Source organism: Salmo salar, chromosome 06 (assembly GCF_965601325.2).
Source record: "Salmo salar chromosome 06, fSalSal1, whole genome shotgun sequence".
Lineage (NCBI taxonomy): Eukaryota > Metazoa > Chordata > Actinopteri > Salmoniformes > Salmonidae > Salmo > Salmo salar.
The window spans coordinates 90430263-90448154 of NC_138296.1; the positions used below are offsets into that span (position 1 = coordinate 90430263).

General features: G+C 47.7%; 1 protein-coding gene across 1 annotated transcript in view; it reads left to right on the forward strand.

The window, feature by feature from the left end:
• LOC106608153 (signal-induced proliferation-associated 1-like protein 1) overlaps positions 1-17892 on the forward strand; it is a 216148-nt gene that overhangs the window by 82725 nt on the left and 115531 nt on the right. The window contains 1 exon segment of the mRNA XM_082977057.1: positions 12338-12397. The gene's annotated coding sequence lies outside the window, so the exon portion shown is untranslated.

Sequence of the window (17892 nt, forward strand, 5' to 3'; positions counted from 1 at the left end):
GAACAGAAGAGGTGACGTTGTAGAAGTATTTAGAAGGTGTTAATGACTCTCTCAGGTTCAGGAGTTCCTCACACAAAAGAGAAATGTTTGTGTTCTCATTCTCATTTCTATTTAATGGCTTCAGTTTGCTGAGTTCCCTCGCGTGTGTGTGTGTGTGTGTGTGTGTGGTGTGTGTGTGTGTGTGTGTGTGTGTGTGTGTGTGTGTGTGTGTGTGTGTGTGTGTGTTGAGATGAGTTGAGTTGTCTAACAGCCTGGTAATAGCTTGACACAATGATTCAGTCAGTAGATATATTTTGGGGATGGTTCTAGTCGTTGTCTCTTTCAGCCCATGAACAGAAGAATGGCGGTGAAATTTAGCTCTTGTGTGAGCGGGTATAGAAAGAGGCTTCCATCAGAGTACCTATGATTAGACCAGAAGAGGATAAAGGGTCTCATTGTGGAGGGGTATTTCCATTCTCTGTCTCTCACACAGAGGCCAGGGCTGACAGAGAGACTTTATTAGTCGTATGAACAGGATACACATGGTATAATACAGGAAGGCACAATTTATAGTCCTGTATTTACACATGTTTTGGGGAAGGGGAGTATTTAGGGATCATAGTAAGAGTCTGGTAGGAGCAGTTGTGATGTGTGTATTAGTGTTGTCACGATGCCAGAATTTTGACTTCGATACCAGGTTTAGTATTCCAATACTGGATACCAGAACGATACCACGGCACCAAAGTCCCAGAATGGCACTGGATCCTGACAGTAACTCAGCTACTGTTCTGTTCACTGGATCCAGACAGAAACTCTGCTACTGCTCTGTTCACTGGATCCAGACAGAATCTCTGCTACTGCTCTGTTCACTGCATCCAGACAAACTCAGCTACTGCTCTGTTCACTGGATCCAGACAGATAAACTCAGCTACTGTTCTGTTCACTGGATCAAGAAAAAACTCCGCTACTGTTCTGTTCACTGGATCCAGACAGAAACTCTGCTACTGCTCTGTTCACTGGATCCAGATAAACTCTGCTACTGCTCTGTTCACTGGATCCAGACAGATAAACTCTGCTACTGTTCTGTTCACTGGATCCAGACAGATAAACTCAGCTACTGCTCTGTTCACTGGATCAAGAAAAAACTCAGCTACTGTTCTGTTCACTGTATCCAGACAGATAAACTCAACTACTGCTCTGTTCAATCGGTGACCATCTTTTGAATTCAGCAACATTTACATTCTATATATTTTTTTTTGATGTATTTTTTTTTTAAGACAGCCGTGTATGAGTTAATGAATCAATCATACAATGAATTTGACTTTCTTTTTTTATCAATCTAACAAAAATGTATTTGAATGGTCTTTCTCTATTGATAAACTAGGCCTATTCACAATACAGATGAGCACATATTCAATAGGAGTGTGTGCATGCACTTTGGTATTTAGTAGTTTATTAGGATCCGCATTAGCTGTTGTGGAAGATGCAACGGCTCTTCCTGGGGTCCACACAGATCATTAAACATGACTTAATACAGGACAGAACTACACACGTTTTAAAAACGGCACACGTAGCCTACATATCAATACATACACACAAACTATCTAGGTCCAATACGGGAGCGGTGTTGTCATGAGGTGTTGCTTCATCTGTTTTATGAAACCAGGTTTTCTGTTCACTTGAACAATATGAGATGGAAGGAAGTTCCATGCAATAATGCCTCTATGTGATACTGTACGCTTTCTTGAGCCTGTTCTGGATTTGGGAACTGTGTAAAGACCCCTGGTGGCATGTCTGGTGGGGTAAGATTACAGGCACTGGTTACAGTGAGAAGCTTCCTCTTGAGGGGACAGCTTGATGAAAACCAGTCAATATTCAGGTACCTAAGAAAGTAGACCTCTCTGTTTACATCACATACACTATCAAACATTTCACACATTATTTAGATACTGACCATTTACACTTGGTGGCCTATAGCAACACCCCACAATAATAGGTTTTAGATGAGGCAGGTGAACCTGCAGCCATAGTACTTCAATAACATTTGACATGAGAGCTTCTCTAATTATCTCTATCTCTCTCTCTGCCTGAGACGAAGTGAGGGAATTGGTATTTTCCTGACAACTCTAGGACAGGCCAGGCTGAAGCAGACTGTGAGAGCAGAACAGCAGCTGTAGAACTAACCGTGTGGATTTCTCCTTCCTGTCAGGCTGCAGCAGGACTATGGCTTTAACAGGGCTCTCTCTCTCTCATATATATATTTATATATATCTATCCCCATCTCTGCCTGTGGAAGTAATGGAATGCATCAGACCTCTCTCATATATATATATATATATATATATATATATATATATATACTGCTCAAAAAAATAAAGGGAACACTTAAACAACACAATGTAACTCCAAGTCAATCACACTTCTCTGAAATCAGACTGTCCACTTAGGAAGCAACACTGATTGACAATACATTTCACATGCTGTTGTGCAAATGGAATAGACAACAGATGGAAATTATAGGCAATTAGCAAGACACCCCCAATAAATGAGTGGTTCTGCAGGTGGTAACCACAGACCACTTCTCAGTTCTTATGCTTCCTGGCTGATGTTTTGGTCACTTTTGAATGCTGGCAGTGCTTTCACTCTAGTGGTAGCATGAGACGGAGTCTACAACCCACACAAGTGGCTCAGGTAGTGCAGCTCATCCAGGATGGCACATCAATGCGAGCTGTGGCAAGAAGGTTTGTTGTGTCTGTCAGCGTAGTGTCCAGAGCATGGAGGCGCTACCAGGAGACAGGCCAGTACATCAGGAGACATGGAGGAGGCCGTAGGAGGGCAACAACCCAGCAGCAGGACCGCTACCTCCGCCTTTGTGCAAGGAGGAGCAGGAGGAGCACTGCCAGAGCCCTGCAAAATGACCTCCAGCAGGCCACAAATGTGCATGTGTCTGCTCAAATGGTCAGAAACAGACTCCATGAGGGTGGTATGAGGGCCCGACGTCCACAGGTGGGGGTTGTGCTTACAGCCCAATACCGTGCAGGACGTTTGGCATTTGCCAGAGAACACCAAGATTGGCAAATTCGCCACTGGCGCCCTGTGCTCTTCACAGATGAAAGCAGGTTCACACTGAGCACGTGACAGACGTGACAGAGTCTGGAGGCGCCGTGGAGAACGTTCTGCTGCCTGCAACATCCTCCAGCATGACCGGTTTGGCGGTGGGTCAGTCATGGTGTGGGGTGGCATTTCTTTGGGGGGCCGCACAGCCCTCCATGTGCTCGCCAGAGGTAGCCTGACTGCCATTAGGTACCGAGATGAGATCCTCAGACCCCTTGTGAGACCATATGCTGGTGCGGTTGGCCCTGGGTTCCTCCTAATGCAAGACAATGCTAGACCTCATGTGGCTGGAGTGTGTCAGCAGTTCCTGCAAGAGGATGCATTGATGCTATGGACTGGCCCGCCCGTTCCCCAGACCTGAATCCAATTGAGCACATCTGGGACATCATGTCTCGCTCCATCCACCAACGCCACGTTGCACCACAGACTGTCCAGGAGTTGGCGGATGCTTTAGTCCAGGTCTGGGAGGAGATCCCTCAGGAGACCATCCACCACCTCATCAGGAGCATGCCCAGGCGTTGTAGGGAGGTCATACAGGCACGTGGAGGCCACACACACTACTGAGCCTCATTTTGACTTGTTTTAAGGACATTACATCAACGTTGGATCAGCCTGTAGTGTGGTTTTCCACTTTAATTTTGAGTGTGACTCCAAATCCAGACCTCCATGGGTTGATAAATTGGATTTCCATTGATTTATTTTTGTGTGATTTTGTTGTCAGCACATTCAACTATGTAAAGAAAAAAGTATTTAATAAGATTATTTCATTCATGGAAGGATGTGATCTAGGATGTGTTATTTTAGTGTTCCCTTTATTTTTTTGAGCAGTGATCTTTCTCTCTCTGCCTGTGGAAGTAATGGAATGCATCAGACCTCTCTCAGGGTGATCTGTGTCTGACATACGTGGCTCTACTGCCTGGCGGTGCTCTGGCCCTAACCGTTCCCCTATTACATCCCCCTCGTTCACCTAATAGAGGGGAATCTACTGCCTGGCGGTGCTCTGGCCCTAACCGTTCCCCTATTACATCCCCCTCGTTCACCTAATAGAGGGGAATCTACTGCCTGGCGGTGCTCTGGCCCTAACCGTTCCCCTATTACATCCCCCTCGTTCACCTAATAGAGGGGAATCTACTGCCTGGCGGTGCTCTGGCCCTAACCGTTCCCCTATTACATCCCCCTCGTTCACCTAATAGAGGGGAATCTACTGCCTGGCGGTGCTCTGGCCCTAACCGTTCCCCTATTACATCCCCCTCGTTCACCTAATAGAGGGGAATCTACTGCCTGGCGGTGCTCTGGCCCTAACCGTTCCCCTATTACATCCCCCTCGTTCACCTAATAGAGGGGAATCTACTGCCTGGCGGTGCTCCGGCCCTAACCGTTCTCCTATTACATCCCCCTCGTTCACCTAATATCTCTATATATATATCTCTCTATATATCTCTATCTCTATAGAAGTTGAGCGAGGGGAATCTATTGCCTGGCGGTGCTCTGGCCCTAACCGTTCTCCTATTACATCCCCCTCGTTCACCTAATAGAGGGGAATCTACTGCCTGGCGGTGCTCCGGCCCTAACCGTTCTCCTATTACATCCCCCTCGTTCACCTAATATCTCTATATATATATATCTCTCTATATATCTCTATCTCTATAGAAGTTGAGCGAGGGGAATCTATTGCCTGGCGGTGCTCTGGCCCTAACCGTTCTCCTATTACATCCCCCTCGTTCACCTAATAGAGGGGAATCTACTGCCTGGCGGTGCTCCGGCCCTAACCGTTCTCCTATTACATCCCCCTCGTTCACCTAATATCTCTCTCTCTATATATATATATCTCTCTATATATCTCTATCTCTATAGAAGTTGAGCGAGGGGAATCTACTGCCTGGCGGTGCTCTGGCCCTAACCGTTCTCCTATTACAACACATTCATGTGTTAGTTCACCTAAGTCTGATCTCTGTACGTCTCTCACGGTGGGGATCCCAATCATTAACCTGTAAAGTTGAGCGAGGGGGATTGAGCATGACTATGATAGAGGGATTATTCCTGTGTGAGACCCTCTAGGCCCTACCCTGTCCTGAAGCAAGCCTCTAGTCCCTACCCTGAAGCATCCCTCCAAGCCCTACCTTGTACCGAAGCAACCCTCTAGGCCCTACCCTGCCTTGAAGCAACCTCTACCCCCTACCCTGTACTGAAGCAACCCTCTAGACCCTACCCCGAAGCAACCCTCTAGCCCCTACCCTGAAGCAACCCTCTATCCCCTACCCTGAAGCAACCCTTTAGGCCCTACCCTGATGCAACCCTCTAGCCCCTACCCTGAAGCAACCCTCGAGTCCCTACCCCGAAGCAACCCTCGAGTCCCTACCCCGAAGCAACCCTCGAGTCCCTACCCCGAAGCAACCCTCTAGCCCCTACCCCGAAGCAACCCTCTAGCCCCTACCCCGAAGCAACCCTCGAGTCCCTACCCCGAAGCAACCCTCGAGTCCCTACCCCGAAGCAACCCTCTAGTCCCTACCCCGAAGCAACCCTCTAGTCCCTACCCCGAAGCAACCCTCGAGTCCCTACCCCGAAGCAACCCTCGAGTCCCTACCCCGAAGCAACCCTCGAGTCCCTACCCCGAAGCAACCCTCGAGTCCCTACCCCGAAGCAACCCTCGAGTCCCTACCCCGAAGCAACCCTCGAGTCCCTACCCCGAAGCAACCCTCGAGTCCCTACCCCGAAGCAACCCTCGAGTCCCTACCCCGAAGCAACCCTCTAGTCCCTACCCCGAAGCAACCCTCGACTCCCTACCCCGAAGCAACCCTCGACTCCCTACCCCGAAGCAACCCTCGACTCCCTACCCCGAAGCAACCCTCGACTCCCTACCCCGAAGCAACCCTCGAGTCCCTACCCCGAAGCAACCCTCTAGTCCCTACCCCGAAGCAACCCTCTAGTCCCTACCCCGAAGCAACCCTCTAGTCCCTACCCCGAAGCAACCCTCTAGTCCCTACCCCGAAGCAACCCTCGAGTCCCTACCCCGAAGCAACCCTCGAGTCCCTACCCTGAAGCAACCCTCGAGTCCCTACCCCGAAGCAACCCTCGAGTCCCTACCCCGAAGCAACCCTCGAGTCCCTACCCCGAAGCAACCCTCGAGTTCCTACCCCGAAGCAACCCTCGAGTCCCTACCCCGAAGCAACCCTCGAGTCCCTACCCCGAAGCAACCCTCGAGGTCCTACCCCGAAGCAACCCTCGAGTCCCTACCCCGAAGCAACCCTCTAGTCCCTACCCCGAAGCAACCCTCGAGTCCCTACCCCGAAGCAACCCTCTAGTCCCTACCCCGAAGCAACCCTCTAGTCCCTACCCCGAAGCAACCCTCTAGTCCCTACCCCGAAGCAACCCTCGTGTCCCTACTCTGTCCTGAAGCAACCCTCGTGTCCCTACCCTGTCCTGAAGCAACCCTCTAGTCCCTACTCTGTCCTGAAGCAACCCTCTAGTCCCTACTCTGTCCTGAAGCAACCCTCTAGTCCCTACTCTGTCCTGAAGCAACCCTCTAGTCCCTACACTGTCCTGAAGCAACCCTCTAGACCCTACTCTTCCCTACGTTGAGATAAGGAGTTGATTCAGTTCCTGGTGGTAGAAGCTCACTACTCCAGGTAACTGAACTATGTGGTAGGGGGGTAGGAGGTTGAGAGAGCGGTTGGTGCAGCATGGGGACATTAGCAAGAGGTTCAGCTGTACTGTAGGCTGTTGGTTGGTGACCAGAATGTGTGCTTTGTGGGAGGCCTGTTGTTTGTGTGTGTCACTCAAGAGAGAGAGAGTCCTGTGTTTTTTTAGGGGTGGAAGCTGGGATGCAGTTGAGGGTTTTAAAGAAGTCCGTGTGTGTGTGTGTGTGTGGGTGTGTGTGTGTGTGTGTGTGTGTGTGTGTGTGTGTGCGTGGTAGTGATATGACAAATGGAGAATTTTGCCTAATGTTTAAACTGCCAAATGTTATTCTCTCGGTTTTCTGTTAAAACTATAAGATATTTTTTAAATAAATTCCATGCCAATTTACAACGCAGAATAATGTTCTCATTACGTATGTATGACGCTAGGGCTGGGCGTTCTAGTTATATCTATCGCAACCCTTTACAGACACAACGCTGCTACGGTAACGGGTCCATAGCGACCATTGATACCCTTTTCAGACAGTAGAATTCTGTTCCGGAATAGAATGTTCAGCGTTGTTTCCCTGACAACAATAAATGTTGCTGATTGGTGTGCTGCTGTGTTGTTGTTTATGGTAGCTAGATGTGTTTTATTTCTACTAAATGTCTTGGTAAATCATTGTTAAATACAAACTTTAAACTCTTTTTAAATTTTTTTAGGAAGGAATGGTCTGTGTGCAGGAGGCACGCAGCAGCTCAATATTATTTGATTGACATTTCTGGTTGCCTAGTGATGGATTTAAGTCTGGCTTCAGAAGAGGCATTTCTTTACAGACAAGTTAAATGTCTGTTCATATCACAAGAGAAGGTTTTCGTGTCGGCATTTAAAAAAACGTAGTGTAACCTACCTTAACAGACAGACAAACATGCCGTATCCAGGATGCTTACAAGGGGCCACATTCCATTAAGTCTGAAAAGCCTGATCTGTACAGGCTACCGGTAGCCTGCTGTAATTTCATAAGGCAATAACGAAGAGTAGGCTACCCCGTGCTGGCAAGACTGGCCCGAAGTCACCGGTGCCATGAATAGGTTTGGATATTGTACGTGCAACACTGAAGACTTAACACACACTTACATTGTTAGGGAAGAGTGGGAGCTGGCAGGCCAGGGAGACTGGAAGGCGTGTTCATGTCATGCATGCTTTGCAATTTCACCAAATAGCCTCAAGTTCTCCTCTTCCTCTCTGGTTTTTATTTGAATTACCCAAATTCCCCAGGCCTTTAAACACAGACAATAATATGTTTTGTGATAACTGAACTGTAATTTGAATTAAGTGGGGGAGGGGGAGACAAAAAAATAAAAATACAATTCGGTTTGGGATTTTTCTTTAAGTTGGGATCCTTAACGTTATGTAAATGTTTTGAAGTTGTACTGTACACCGCTAGTGTTTACGCCAAGTCCCACCCCCCTGTATCACACAGACCAGCAGAGACACTAGACAAGCACTTGGATGGGTCTGTTGGTGTCTGAGAGAGTCAGTATGTGTGTGTTGTTTGGCCAGATGGTGGATCTGACTGGTTAAGGTAGAGGAATGACAGTAATGATAAACCTCCTCCGATCTCTAGATTCTAGTGGAAAAATATCTCTGTCTTAACTAACCGTAGCCTGGCAGGCTGGACCCATTATTTACTAGCCAGAACGTGGAGACTCATCTTCCAGGGTTTGGTTTGGGAACACCCAACATTCCTGCTGTTGTCCCTTGGTATTTCATCAGCATCATCATGCTCTGAATGACCAGGTGTGCGTGCGGTGTGTGTGTGTGCGTGTGTGCGTGCGTGCGTGCGTGTGTGTGTGTGTGTGTGTGTGTGTGTGTGTTGGTATGCTTCAGCGTCAGACAGGCAGTCTGTTGCTGCCCCAGCACACCACAGGAAACACACACTCACATTGGAGAGGAAATTAGTGTGTGATAACATCTGCCAGTGTCCTGTTACAGTGTGTGATGGCGGCTGCCAGTGTCCTGTTACAGTGTGTGTGATGGCGGCTGCCAGTGTCCTGTTACAGTGTGTGTGATGGCGGCTGCCAGTGTCCTGTTAGTGTGTGTGATGGCGGCTGCCAGTGTCCTGTTACAGCGTGTGTGATGGAGGTTGCCAGTGTCCTGTTACAGTGTGTGTGATAACATCTGCCAGTGTCCTGTTACAGTGTGTGTGATGGCGGCTGCCAGTGTCCTGTTACAGTGTGTGTGATGGCGGCTGCCAGTGTCCTGTTACAGTGTGTGTGATAACATCTGCCAGTGTCCTGTTAGTGTGTGTGATAACATCTGCCAGTGTCCTGTTACAGTGTGTGTGATGGCGGCTGCCAGTGTCCTGTTACAGTGTGTGTGATAACATCTGCCAGTGTCCTGTTAGTGTGTGTGATAACATCTGCCAGTGTCCTGTTACAGTGTGTGTGATGGCGGCTGCCAGTGTCCTGTTACAGTGTGTGTGATAACATCTGCCAGTGTCCTGTTAGTGTGTGTGATGGCGGCTGCCAGTGTCCTGTTACAGCGTGTGTGATGGAGGTTGCCAGTGTCCTGTTACAGTGTGTGTGATAACATCTGCCAGTGTCCTGTTACAGTGTGTGTGATGGCGGCTGCCAGTGTCCTGTTACAGTGTGTGTGATGGCGGCTGCCAGTGTCCTGTTACAGTGTGTGTGATGGAGGCTGCCAGTGTCCTGTTACAGTGTGTGTGATAATATCTGCCAGTGTCCTGTTACAGTGTGTGTGATGGCGGCTGCCAGTGTCCTGTTACAGTGTGTGTGATGGCGGCTGCCAGTGTCCTGTTACAGTGTGTGTGATAACATCTGCCAGTGTCCTGTTAGTGTGTGTGATAACATCTGCCAGTGTCCTGTTACAGTGTGTGTGATGGCGGCTGCCAGTGTCCTGTTACAGTGTGTGTGATAACATCTGCCAGTGTCCTGTTAGTGTGTGTGATGGCGGCTGCCAGTGTCCTGTTACAGCGTGTGTGATGGAGGTTGCCAGTGTCCTGTTACAGTGTGTGTGATAACATCTGCCAGTGTCCTGTTACAGTGTGTGTGATGGCGGCTGCCAGTGTCCTGTTACAGTGTGTGTGATGGCGGCTGCCAGTGTCCTGTTACAGTGTGTGTGATGGAGGCTGCCAGTGTCCTGTTACAGTGTGCGTGATAACATCTGCCAGTGTCCTGTTACAGTGTGTGATAATATCTGCCAGTGTCCTGTTACAGTGTGTGTGATGGCGGCTGCCAGTGTCCTGTTACAGTGTGTGTAATGGCGGCTGCCAGTGTCCTGTTACAGTGTGCGTGATAACATCTGCCAGTGTCCTGTTAGTGTGTGTGATGGAGGCTGCCAGTGTCCTGTTACAGTGTGTGTGATTAACATCTGCCAGTGTCCTGTTACAGTGTGTGTGATGGCGGCTGCCAGTGTCCTGTTACAGTGTGTGTGATGGATGCTGCCAGTGTCCTGTTACAGTGTGTGTGATAACATCTGCCAGTGTCCTGTTAGTGTGTGATGGCGGCTGCCAGTGTCCTGTTACAGTGTGTGTGATGGCGGCTGCCAGTGTCCTGTTACAGTGTGTGTGATGGCGGCTGCCAGTGTCCTGTTAGTGTGTGTGATGGCGGCTGCCAGTGTCCTGTTAGTGTGTGTGATGGCGGCTGCCAGTGTCCTGTTACAGTGTGTGTGATAACATCTGCCAGTGTCCTGTTAGTGTGTGTGATGGCGGCTGCCAGTGTCCTGTTACAGTCTGTGTGATGGCGGCTGCCAGTGTCCTGTTACAGTGTGTGTGATGGCGGCTGCCAGTGTCCTGTTACAGTGTGTGTGATTAACATCTGCCAGTGTCCTGTTACAGTGTGTGTGATAACATCTGCCAGTGTCCTGTGTCAATGTGCACACATGTCCATGTGTAACTTTGTAATAATAACTTTCACTACTATAAGGACTTAGTTTAGAGTAGTGATGTGACATATTGAACATTTTTGTTACGTTTGAACTGCCATTTTTTAATTGGTTTTCTGTGAAAACGATAAGAAGAAAAGATAATCAATTCCAGGTGAATACACATTGCCCTTCTGCCCGGTTTGGGTCTCACCGTGCGCCCCTTTCAGATGTACCTGTACTACCATTACTGTCCCTCAATTCACCTCCTTCTCATTTAACTTCTCAAAGTATTGCCATACAGGACTTTGCTGCTGTCGCTGGCCTTTCTGACATTTTTAAGACCTCTGATTTTTAAAACAATCCCCATCCCAGCATCCCCTGCTGTCTGGATCTCTAGCTGTTAGAGCCTCCCCAGATGTGTGTGTGTGTAGGAGGTAGAACTATATCTGTGTCCAGAGCCTAATGGATCCTCTTGGAAAGCCCTATCGGGGAGGTAGAACTATGTCTGTGTCCAGAGCCTAATGGATCCTCTTGGAAAGCCCTATCGGGGAGGTAGAACTATGTCTGTGTCCAGAGCCTAATGGATCCTCTTGGAAAGCCCTATCGGGGAAGTAGAACTATATCTGTGTCCAGAGCCTAATGGATCCTCTTGGAAAGCCCTATCGGGGAGGTAGAACTATATCTGTGTCCAGAGCCTAATGGATCCTCTTGGAAAGCCCTATCGGGGAGGTAGAAGGGGAAGGAGAGAGTGGGTTGGAGGTGAGTCTGGACGTTTAAAGACTGATGGCAGATGCCTGGGTACACAGGGGAGATACTAGGGTTGGTTTAATACTACCCATAGTAGGACTAACCAACCCTCATTAACCGGTTAACAAACGGTTCGATTTCTTTGTTCCCCCCCAAACAGTAAAATGACGTGACCAACAGAAAATACTATGCACGCATACAAGGAACGGAAATGTTTCATTAACAAACATGCAACAATAGGAAGAAGCCTGTCATCTTAAAGTCAAAAGGCTATATAGTCTGTTATTGAACAGCTCTCCCCCTTCTCCCTCCCCCTCTTTCACTCCTGAGGAACTCTTTCTCTCGGGCCATATTGGTTACTTGAGCAACGTCCCTCAGGCTCCGTCCCCCCACCCCCAGTCCCCCCCCTCTGGGTTTTCAGGCAGTGGTATTATTTTGGGATGTGCTATTTTGCTACGTTTTTCTCATTTTAGTTCTGCCCTGTCCTCCAAGTTGACTCTCACATGGTGTCTGTCTGTCAGAACTTGGTCGTGTCGGGCCATGTGTGTCTGCTGTTGGGTGGAACTTCAGACCCACTAGGTGACTTAATGCTAGCCTGTGCTCAGTCCCAAATGACAAACTTTTCCCTACATAGTGCACTACCCATAGGACTCTGGTGAAAAGTAACACACCATTTGGGAAACGATTAGTTTTTAATGCTGTGTAGACAATTCCTATGGTCATTGAAATGCCAAAACATGGCCGTAGGAGTTGGCAAGAGAGCAAAAACACATCTGAGATCAGGCTAGATATGATTCATGGATGTTTTGGGTTGGTTTGGACGGATGGATGGCTAGATAGTTTTTGATTTGGTTGGACAAATGCAAGCATGTTTTCGATTGGTTGGATGCATGTCCAGAATGCTGAAGAGAAAAGATTGCTGTGACGTTCTCCCATAATGACATATTGTTTTAGTTCCTGATTTGATCCTGAAATGTCCCTCCTTTTCCTCCAGATCATCCTGAGAGACTGACACACACAGGACAGGAGAATGTACCAGACACTGACACCTTTTGTAAGTAGGCTTCAACGTTCCTTTAAAGGTTTTAGCCAATGTTTCTATGACATTGCTTTTTATGACTGACTGTTAAAGAGATTGTTTATGACTGACTGTTCAAGGGATTGTTTATGACTGACTGTTCAAGGGATTGTTTATGACTGACTGTTCAAGGGATTGTTTACGACTGACTGTTCAAGGGGTTGTTTATGACTGACCGTTCAAGGGGTTGTTTATGACTGACCGTTCAAGGGATTGTTTATGACTGACTGTTCAAGGGATTGTTTATGACTGACTGTTAAAGGGATTGTTTATGACTGACTGTTCAAGGGATTGTTTATGACTGACCGTTCAAGGGATTGTTTATGACTGACCGTTCAAGGGATTGTTTATGACTGACTGTTAAAGGGATTGTTTATGACTGACTGTTAAAGGGATTGTTTATGACTGACTGTTAAAGGGATTGTTTATGACTGACTGTTAAAGTTATTGTTCTCATAAACGATCCCTTTATGCGGTTCTCTGAGCAGGGTTTTAAATTCACTGTAGATTCTAGCACTGGGCCGCAGGTAGCCTAGCAGTTAAGAGAGTTGGGCCCGAAAGGTCACTGTTCACCTAGTCGGCTCGGGGATTCAAACCAATCTGTCAATGTGCCCTTGAGCTAGAGAACCAAGTCATTAGAGCACTTAACTTTAATTGCTCCTGTAAGTGGCTCTGGATAAGAGCATCTGCTAAATGACTCAAATGTTAAATGGTTGGTTGTCAAGGATACTGCTGTGCTGTTCTGTTTCCTCTGGCATGGTAGTTGGTGTTCGAAGAGTTCTATTTCCTATCTTGGATGTTATTATGTGAAGTAAACAGAGTTATTTTTATTTTATTAGAGATTGTGCCTCTGTATTGTATTTAAATCCAGTAATAACTAGTAAAAAGGAAAGGTGAGCTATTGAGAATTTTCCCATCTACCCAAATGGCTGTTAGATGTCCTCTCTCCCTCCACTCAACCACTTCAGAACCAACCATTTTTCATCTCAGCAGAACAGAACAGCTTTTACAAAGACTCATGGGGCTTTCAGAACAATAACACTTGTGTTTTACGGGAGGAAAGTAGTGAGTAGGCGACTCTCATCTTCTCTTATCAAGGTAGAATAGGATGTAGTGTTCCTAACAAACGCTATCCTCCTCCTCCTCCTCCTCCTCCTCCTCCCAGCTTTGCTGTAGCTGCTGTCTCCGGAAAGCTGCTATCCTTCTCCTCCTACTCACCCTGTACTCTAAATTGGAAGCAGAGAGAGACGGAGAAAGACGGAGTAGGGAATGTAGGTGACATGGGGAATTGTAGAATAAACAACATGAGCACACCCATACATATTGTTTTGTGTGGAGGTGCTGACTAACTGCTGATAAACTATCAAAATAGAGTCGCACACTCTAAATATAACCTCAGTCATTTATTGGATAAATCACCAACGTTTCGGCATCACTGTGCCTTCTTCATGGTAATGTCATGAATACTTCAACCAGGTCATGTAGACAAACTAATTGCGCTGTTTTTCTACATTACCTGGTTCAAGTATTCATGACATTACCGTGAAGAAGGCACAGTGATGCCGAAACGTTGGTGATTTATCCAATAAATGACTGGGAATGGGAAATGGTGCTAATGTTTTTCTTAATTAAGTGGGGTTAAAATATGAAGCATCATTCAGGTCTACAAACAGACACTGATAACAGTGGAAGAACCTAGATGAGCATTCTGGGTCCTCTGTATAATGTGTTTATCACAGGCAACATGGACGTAGGATGAAATGTAGATTTACAGCTGGGTTATCTTTTCATTCTCCTTCCTGAGAGAGTGGACAGCTACACAGAGCCATTATTCTGCTGAACACTGTGATTAGGGCTTGTCTAGCGTGACACACTGCTCTTCCTGCCTTTCGCTAGCCTCTAACCGGGGGGTAATGAGAAGGCTTTCACATGAGCCTGGTCCTGGTGACAGTGTCTGTGTGTGTTCAGACTACAGAATGCCTTTTGAGTTAGTCACACAGACTGACAGCTGGGAGAATGGATGTTTTTTGACAGGTGTGTGTCTTTTGGAAGAGAGGGGATGGGAGACGAGTTCCAGGAGTTAATGGGATCAACCTGGAGCCCAAGTGCATTGTGGTTAACCACAGGCTGGAAGGTGTTTGGACCTCACGTCCATCAGACCACTCATACATTTAAAACCCAGGTTTCTAGCCCAGGAGGTACTGCAGGGAGTCTTAAAAATATTACTAACAACAACAGATGAAACAGATTTTGGACAAGGGATCCGTGGAATAAGTTGTAATACAATTCAATAAACTGTAATATTATTCGTCTATAATGTATGTTCTTAACCCTGGGTAACATGAGCCTGGGAGGCTCAGACTTTTTTGTAAAATATTTGACTTTTCAAATTTAAATCCACATTAACCACCTATGCCAAATGATATTGATAGATCTGGTGGTGTTTGTTATAGGAGAGCTGGTCTCTCAGCATTACAGGAGGAGAGCTGGTCTCTCAGCATTACAGGAGGAGAGCTGGTCTCTCAGCATTACAGGAGGAGAGCTGGTCTCTCAGCATTACAGGAGGAGAGCTGGTCTCTCAGCATCACAGGAGGAGAGCTGGTCTCTCAGCATCACAGGAGGAGAGCTGGTCTCTCAGCATCACAGGAGGAGAGCTGGTCTCTCAGCATCACAGGAGGAGAGCTGGTCTCTCAGCATCACAGGAGGAGAGCTGGTCTCTCAGCATCACAGGAGGAGAGCTGGTCTCTCAGCATCACAGGAGGAGAGCTGGTCTCTCAGCATCACAGGAGGAGAGCTGGTCTCTCAGCATCACAGGAGGAGAGCTGGTCTCTCAGCATCACAGGAGGAGAGCTGGTCTCTCAGCATCACAGGAGGAGAGCTGGTCTCTCAGCATCACAGGAGGAGAGCTGGTCTCTCAGCATCACAGGAGGAGAGCTGGTCTCTCAGCATCACAGGAGGAGAGCTGGTCTCTCAGCATCACAGGAGGAGAGCTGGTCTCTCAGCATTACAGGAGGAGAGCTGGTCTCTCAGCATTACAGGAGGAGAGCTGGTCTCTCAGCATTACAGGAGGAGAGCTGGTCTCTCAGCATCACAGGAGGAGAGCTGGTCTCTCAGCATCACAGGAGGAGAGCTGGTCTCTCAGCATCACAGGAGGAGAGCTGGTCTCTCAGCATCACAGGAGGAGAGCTGGTCTCTGTTTCACATCTCCTCCGTTGATAACACCTTCCTGGAACTCTGATGAATATGATAAACCAGTCTGTGGGGTTATGAGAAATGCATGAATAATGTTCTGGTCTAGGTGAAATAAAGACATTGGTGATTAAAATGCAGCACTGTTCTTCCTCGCTCCGATAAGCAGTTGACTATACTCCCATCTGTAAGCATTGTGATAATGTTAACATCTGAATGAAGGGATTGACTTGAAGGCATAAAACAATGGTTCTTCCATCAGCCCAACATACACAGTACATCTAAACTCAGCAAAAAAAGAAACGTCCTCTCGCTGTCAGCTACGTTTATTTTCAGAAAACTTAACGTGTAAATATTTGTATGAACATAACAAGATTCAACAACTGAGACATAAACTGAACAAGTTCCACAGACATGTGACTAACAGAAAATGGAATAATGTGTCCCTGAACAAAGGGGGGGGGGGTCAAAATCAAAAGTAACAGTCAGTATCTGGTGTGGCCACCAGCTGCATTAAGTACTGCAGTGCATCTCCTCCTCATGGACTGCACCAGATTTGCCAGTTCTTGCTGTGAGATGTTAACCCATTCTTCCACAAAGGCACCTGCAAGTTCCCCGACATTTCTGGGGGGAATGGCCTAGTCCTCACCCTCTGATCCAACAGGTCCCAGACGTGCTCAATGGGATTGAGATCCGGGCTCTTCGCTGGCCATGGCAGAACACTGACATTCCTGTCTTGCAGGAAATCACGCACTGAATGAGCAGTATGGCTGGTGGCATTGTCATGCTGGAGGGTCATGTCAGGATGAGCCTGCAGGAAGGGTACCACACGAGGGAGGAGGATGACTTCCCTGTAACACACAGCGTTGAAGTTGCCTGCAATGACAACAAGCTCAGTCTAATGATGCTGTGACACACCGTCCCAGTCCATGACGGACCCTCCACCTCCAAATTGATCCCGCTCCAGAGTACAGGCCTCGGTGTAACGCTCATTTGTCAGTGAAGAGCACTTTTTGCCAGTCCTGTCTGGTCCAGGGATGGTGGGTTTGTGCCCATAGGCGATGTTGTTGCCGGTGATGTCTGCTGAGGACCTGCCTTACCACAGGCCTACAAGCCCTCAGTCCAGCCTCTCTCAGCCTATTGCGGACAGTCTGAGCACTGATGGAGGGATTGTACATTCCTGGTGTAACTCAGGCAGTTGTTGTTGCCATCCTGTACCTGTCCCGCAGGTGTGGTGTTTGGATGTATCGATTCTGTGCAGGTGTTGTTACACGTGGTCTGCCAATGCGAGGACGATCAGCTGTCCGTCCTGTCTCCCTGTAGAGCTGTCTTAGGCGTCTCACAGTACGGACATTGCAATGTATTGCCCTGGCCACATCTGCAGTTCTCATGCCTCCTTGCAGCATGCCTAAGGCACGTTCACACAGATGAGCAGGGACCCTGGGCATCTTTCTTTTGGTGTTTTTCCAGAGTCAGTAGAAAGGCTTCTTTAGTGTCCTAAGTTTTCATAACTGTGACCTTAATTGCCTACCGTCTGTAAGCTGTTAGTGTCTTAACGAACGTTTCACAGGTGCATGTTCATTAATTGTTTATGGTTCATTGAACAAGCATGAAAAACAGTGTTTAAACCCTTTACAATGAAGATCTGTGATGTTATTTGGATTTTTACAAATTCTTTGAAAGACAGGGTCCTGAAAAAGGGACGTTTCTTTTTTTGCTGAGTTTATCTGTCTTTCTCTGGGGCAGTGGGAGGACGGGCAGTGGGAGGACGGGCAGTGGGAGGACGGGCAGTGGGAGGACGGGCAGTGGGAGGACGGGCTGTGCGAGGACGGGCAGTGCGAGGACGGGCAGTGGCCTTCTTGTTCAGGATGAGAGCTACTGAATCACTGAGTGTTTGCACCGGACTTGCTGTGTTGATGGATGACCTCATCATGGCCATCCATGTCTTCATGTAAAACCACACTCCTACTACCCAGCCTGTGGTGTTGTCACACTATCTGTCAAGTGATGTATTCTGTTGAGGAATGCCCTACTAACAGTCTATTCTGTCCCAGACACAGTAACCTATTGTTCCTCTCTGACACGCCATACAACAGACCCTTTGTGTGGAACAACCTTTTTTTGAACCATAGTCTGTGGCAATTACAGAGGACCCCTTTTGGCCTACACAGCGTGCCTGAGCTAAAAACAAAAACACTCACCACATTGCTTCTTCCCATAAGCTCCTTGGAGAAGGACTCTCTTCCCTCAGTGTAGTAGTCCAGGTGTAGTAGTCCAGGTGT